The sequence below is a fragment of the Nerophis lumbriciformis genome, linkage group LG02 (assembly GCF_033978685.3).
Source record: "Nerophis lumbriciformis linkage group LG02, RoL_Nlum_v2.1, whole genome shotgun sequence".
NCBI classification, from domain to species: Eukaryota; Metazoa; Chordata; class Actinopteri; order Syngnathiformes; family Syngnathidae; genus Nerophis; species Nerophis lumbriciformis.
In genome coordinates this window covers 15,370,437-15,376,473 of record NC_084549.2, presented here as the reverse complement: position 1 = coordinate 15,376,473, position 6,037 = coordinate 15,370,437, and positions in this window count along the sequence as shown.

The window sequence follows — 6,037 nt, the reverse complement described above, 5'->3', positions numbered from 1 at the left end:
TTTATTCAAGAAAATGTTTTTAATTTATTTTATCTAATTTTATTTAATAATTTAAAAAAAAAAGGACCTTATCTTCACCATACCTGGTTGTCCAAATTAGGCATAATAATGTGTTAATTCCACGACTGTATATATCGGTATCGGTTGATATCGGTATCGGTAATTAAAGATTTGGACAAAATCGGAATATCGGATATCGGCAAAAAGCCATTATCGGACATCCCTACTTGGGACACTACTGTACAATGGCCATTGACAAAAATAAAACGCGGTCGTGTTTTATTGTAGTGGCCGTCGTCATAGCGTAATCGCACTATAAGATATAATAGTATGACCTCCCTATGAATATCCACTGTATGTTTTATTAATAACGCACACAGGAGGAATGGTACACAGGAGGAATGCTAATAGGCTGACTCATACACGTACACAATAAGTGTCAGATTGATGTCACACTGTAACTAAATCAGCTCCGCCTACTCCTCTACATCTTATATATATTCAGGGCCAGGAGGGGGAGGGGGGGTGCATGTTCCAATCAGAAAATCTTCATATCCACTTTACTTGAATTTGAATAAGGGGCTGGAGTGGAGCGGATTAAAGGGTGAAAAAGAACATTTTAGAAGCCATAAATATGTGATGGGCGTCTCCTGCTCTCATCGCTCCTTTTCTCCTCCCCTTATGCTGTCCTCCACCCCGCCCCCATCACTGTATGCCGGGGCCATGATGAAAGGCGTGTGAGTGACAGATAAGTAGATGAGTGTACGATCGCGGCTCTCATTAAAAAGTCTACGCCGAGATCAGCCGTCGCTCTGCCCCTCCTCCTCTTCCAGCAATGAATCCTGGCAAATGATACCCCGGGAGAGACAGCGGAGGGTTGGGTTTGTGGGGTCTGTACGTCTCATCAGTTATTCCCACTCGCCGACGTAACTTGACAAGCGGCTCCAATAATGAGACAAAGAGGGATGGTATTGCCAGAAAGCAGAACGTTGACATGGAAGTCAAAGAGAAGGGGCTAGAATTCGAGTTTATGTTTTTATGCGTTTCTGGGCAGGGTTTGTAATGTAGCCTAAACCGGTGTTTTTCAACCTTTTTTGAGCCAAGGCACATTTTTTTCACCACAAAAATATGGAGGCACACCACCAGCAGAAAAGGTTAAAAAATGAAACTCCACCAGGTTGCCTTATTTTGAGTTGGTTGTTGTTTCCTGTGTGTCGTGCTTTAGTGTCTGTCTTGCGCTGTTATTTTGGTGACCCTTCCTGTTTTGTTGGTGTTCTCCTGTAGCAGCTTCACGCCTTCCTTTGAGTACTATTGCCCGCACTTGCTTTGTTTTCGCAATCAAGACTGTTTAAGTTGTGCGTACTCTATCCTTCTTTGTGGGGACATTGTTGATTATGATGTCATTTTTGTGGACGCCGTCTCTGCTCCACACGCTGTAAGTTTTTGCTGTCGTCCAGCATTCTGTTTTTGTTTACCATATTTTCCGGAGTATAAGTCGCTCCGGAGTATAAGTCGCACCGGCCGAAAATGCATAATAAAGAAGGGAAAAAACACATATAAGTCGCACTGGAGTATAAGTCGCATTTTTTGGGGAAATTTATTTGATAAAACCCAACACCAAGAATAGACATTTGAAAGGCAATTTAAAATAAATAAAGAATAGTGAACAACAGGCTGAATAAGTGTACGTTATATGAGGCATAAATAACCAACTGAGAACATGCCTGGTATGTTAACGTAACATATTATGGTAAGAGTCATTCAAATAACTATAACATATAGAACATGCTATACGTTTACCAAACAATCTGTCACTCCTAATCGCTAAATCCCATGAAATCTTATACGTCTAGTCTCTTACGTGAATGAGATAAATAATATTATTTGATATTTTACGGTAATGTGTTAATAATTTCACACATAAGTCACTCCTGAGTATAAGTCGCACCCCCGGCCAAACTATGAAAAAAAATGCGACTTATAGTCCGAAAAATACGGTACTTTGTAGCTAGTTCAGTTTGACTTTTGTTTTGCATAGCCATCCCTATGCTTCAGTGCCTTTTCCTAGCGGGATTTGCCTTTGGTTCATTTTTACCTGCACGCTGTCTCCCGCTGTGCTCTGCATATTGGGATCACCACAAACCATCATTGATGCAATGAACTACCTGCTGCCACCTACTGATATGAAGTATTACATGGTTACCCTGCCAAACTCTACACAGCACAGGCACTAGACAACGGCATATTATTCTAATTATTTGATTTGCAAAAATTATTTTGTGGACCAATTAGGTGAAGTTGCATAATTTCCCACGGCACACCAGACAATATCTCACGGCACACTAGTGCAGTGGTTGAAAAACACTGGCCTAAACTATGCTTGTGCTTTCGCAGAATAATTATGTGCAGTGTACTCTCCGAACTATTGCATTACATGTTCTCAAGGTATAATACTATAGAAGTCTGACTTGAATTCAATATATCCAAATTGTCTATTTATTGTGATATCCATTGTTATGTAGCATCTTCCTCCCAATTCACCTTCAGATTCATCAGCAAAGCGCTTGTCTTTTGAATGTGTGTTTAATCTCTTTTAGGGTTGTACAGTATACCGGTATTAGTTAAGTACCGCAATACTAATGATTCATATTCGGTACTATACCGCCTCCGAAAGGTACCGGTCCGCCACCCTCCACGCCCCCGTCGTCGTCACGTCATGACATTGCTGGTTTACGAGCAGAGGAGCATGTTCGGCAGCGCACAATCACGGAGTACTTACAAGCAGACACAGTGTGTAGACAGAAAAGGGAGAATGGACGCATTTTGGCTTAAAAACTAACGATAAAGGTGAAGTTATAACACTGAAACGCCCACCGAAAGAGGTGATTTAAAAGGGAACATTAAAACCAGACCTACAGGTATGTAAGCATCAATATATACCTTGATGTTGCAGAAAAAAGACCATATATTTTTTTAACCGATTTCCAAACTCTAAATGGGTGAATTTTGGCGAATTAAACGCCTTTCTATTATTCGCTCTCGGAGCGATGACGTCACAACGTGACGTCACATCGGGAAGCAATCCGCCATTTTCTCACTTTCCTCGGTGTGTTGTCGGAGGGTGTAACAACACGAACAGGGACGGACGGATTCAAGTTGCACCAGTGGCCCAAAGATGCGAAAGTGGCAAGAAATTGAACGAAATTTGTTCAAAATACGAGGGTGTGGGGAAAGCCGACGAAATGGTCAGTCGTTTGTTCCGCACACTTTACCGACGAAAGCTATGCTACAACAGAGATGGCTACCGTCCCTTATACCACCGAAGATGATCAAGAGAAGAATATCGACCCTGGCTTCCCTGGCCTGCTGACATCAACTCCAAAACTGGACAGATCAGCTTTCAGGAAAAGAGAGCGGATGAGGGTATGTCTACAGAATATATTAATTGATGAAATCTTTATTCATTACTCGCGGTTTTACGTAAATTATTATACATAAACTGTGTTTACCAATAATTTAGCTTAAAAACATTTATTTTTTTCAATCATTCGAGTACATTTGGGTAGTCTTGTGTAATGCAGTATTTTGTGTCTATTTAGGTATGGTTAACCTGAGTGCTGAAATTGTGGAAAAATATATGTTCTTAGCGCGCCTGAAATGGGCTGTCTGCACTCTCAAAGTGCATGTTGTTGCCAAATGTATTTCATATGCTGTAAACCTAGTTCAGAGTTGTTAGTTTCTTTTAATGCCAAACAAACACATACCAATCGTTGGTTAGAAGGCGATCGCTGAATTCGTCCTCGCGTTCTCCCGTGTCGCTGGCTGTCGTGTCGTTTTCGTCGGTTTCGCTTGCATACGGTTCAAACCGATATGGCTCAATAGCTTCAGTTTCTTCTTCAATTTCGTTTTCGCTACCTGCCTCCACACTACAACCATCCGTTTCAATACATGCGTAATCTGTTGAATCGCTTAAGCCGCTGAAATCCGAGTCTGAATCCGAGCTAATGTCGCTATACCTTGCTGTTCTATCCGCCATGTTTGTTTGTATTGGCATCACTGTGTGACGTCACAGGAAAATGGACGGGTGTATATAACGATGGTTAAAATCAGGCCCTTTGAAGCTTTTTTTAGGGATATTGCGTGATGGGTAAAATTTTGAAAAAAACTTCAAAAAATAAAATAAGCCACTGGGAACTGATTTTTAATGGTTTTAACCCTTCTGAAATTGTGATAATGTTCCCCTTTAAGACATGGCTAGCTAGCTAGCAGCTAACGTCCAGCCGCAGTCTGCAGTGTTGTAGCTACTTCTAAATCACTAATCCTCGCCTCCATGGCGACAAATAAAGTAAGTTTCTTACAAGTATCATCCCTGCAGGACGAGGAATAGCTAAACATGCTTCACTACACACCGTAGCTCACCGGCGCCACAATGTAAACAAACGCCATGGGTGGATCTACACCTAACATCCACTGTAATGATACCAAGTACAGTAGCGTATCCAGTCGATACTACTATGATTACGTCGATATATTTTTTGGCATCACAAAATCTTCTTTCGTTGTTTTTAATTTAAGGTGGGGGTTTGTTGTTCCCGCCATTTTTGAGTGTGATGTAAGTGTTCATTCTTGCTGGTTCTTGATGAATAAACGACGCACACGTTCAAAAATGGCGGGAACAACAAACCCCCACCTTTGTGAGAATCTCCTGACGGCCACTTAAAGGGGCCGCGCCGAATTACTCGCTCTTAACTGCATATATGAATGCTAAACAATAACAACATTGTCATGTGCACAAACGAACAGTACAGTGAATGATGATGACAAAGTGGTGAATTATGTCCTTAAATCAACCGCTACAATATTATGTTTATAAACTCAGGAAATATGTCCCTGGACACGAGGACTTTGAATATGACCAATGTATGATCCTGTAACGACTTGGTATCGGATTGATACCCAAATTTGTGGTATCATCCAAAACTAATGTAAAGTATCCAAACAACAGAAGAATAGGAGATGATTACATTTTAACAGAAGTGTAGATAGAACATGTTAAGAGAAAGTAAGTAGATATTAACAGAAAATAAACAAGTAGATTAATAATACATTTTTACAGTTTGTTCCTTATAATGTTGACAAAATAATAGAATGATAAATGACACAATATATTACTGCATACATCAGCAGCGAAATTAGGAGCCTTTGTTCGCTTACTTACTAATAAAAGACAAGTTGTCTTGTATGTTCACTATTTTATTTAAGGACAAACTCACAATAAGAAACATATGTTTAATATACCCTAAGATTTTTTGTTAAAACAAAGCCAATAATGCAATTTTTTGTGGTCCCCTTTATTTAGAAAAGTACCGAGAAGTATCGCAATAATAACAACACTAGTCTCTTTAGTTTGAAAAACGTGCAGTCCAGGTTCCCAAGGGAATGGCTCCTGCTCTGCTTCACAATGTCTCTGTACATGTTGGAACGCATGTGCCGGCAGCACTCATGCGGCCTCAGGCAATGACGCCAACACCACCATGCTGCATTTTGATACTGACTTGTGTTTGCACCTGTTATAGCAATAATGGCTGTCTTAAGGCATTTTCAGTGAATTGTAGATCTATACCGCGAGCTATACACTGACTACTCTTAAAGGGGAACTGCACTTTTTGGAATTTTGACTATCGTTTACAATCCTTATGAGAAATAAGGAAGAAATAATTTTTTTTTTTTGTTCTAATTTTTAATAATCTGCTCGCTCTAGGTGGCTAGCAACGCAACTAATGGGAGCAATCCATTCTGCCTTTAAATCACTCTAAAAATGCATCCAAAAACCCCCAACAATACTTCATTTACGTGGCGAAGTTGGTAGAGTGGCCGTGCCAGCAATTGGAGGGTTGCTGGTTTCTGGGGTTCAATCCCCACCTTCTACCATCCTAGTCAAGTCTGTTGTGTCCTTGGGCAAGACACTTCACCCTTGCTCCTGATGGGTGCTGGTTAGCGCCTTGCATGGCAGCTCCCGCCATCAGTGTGTGAATGT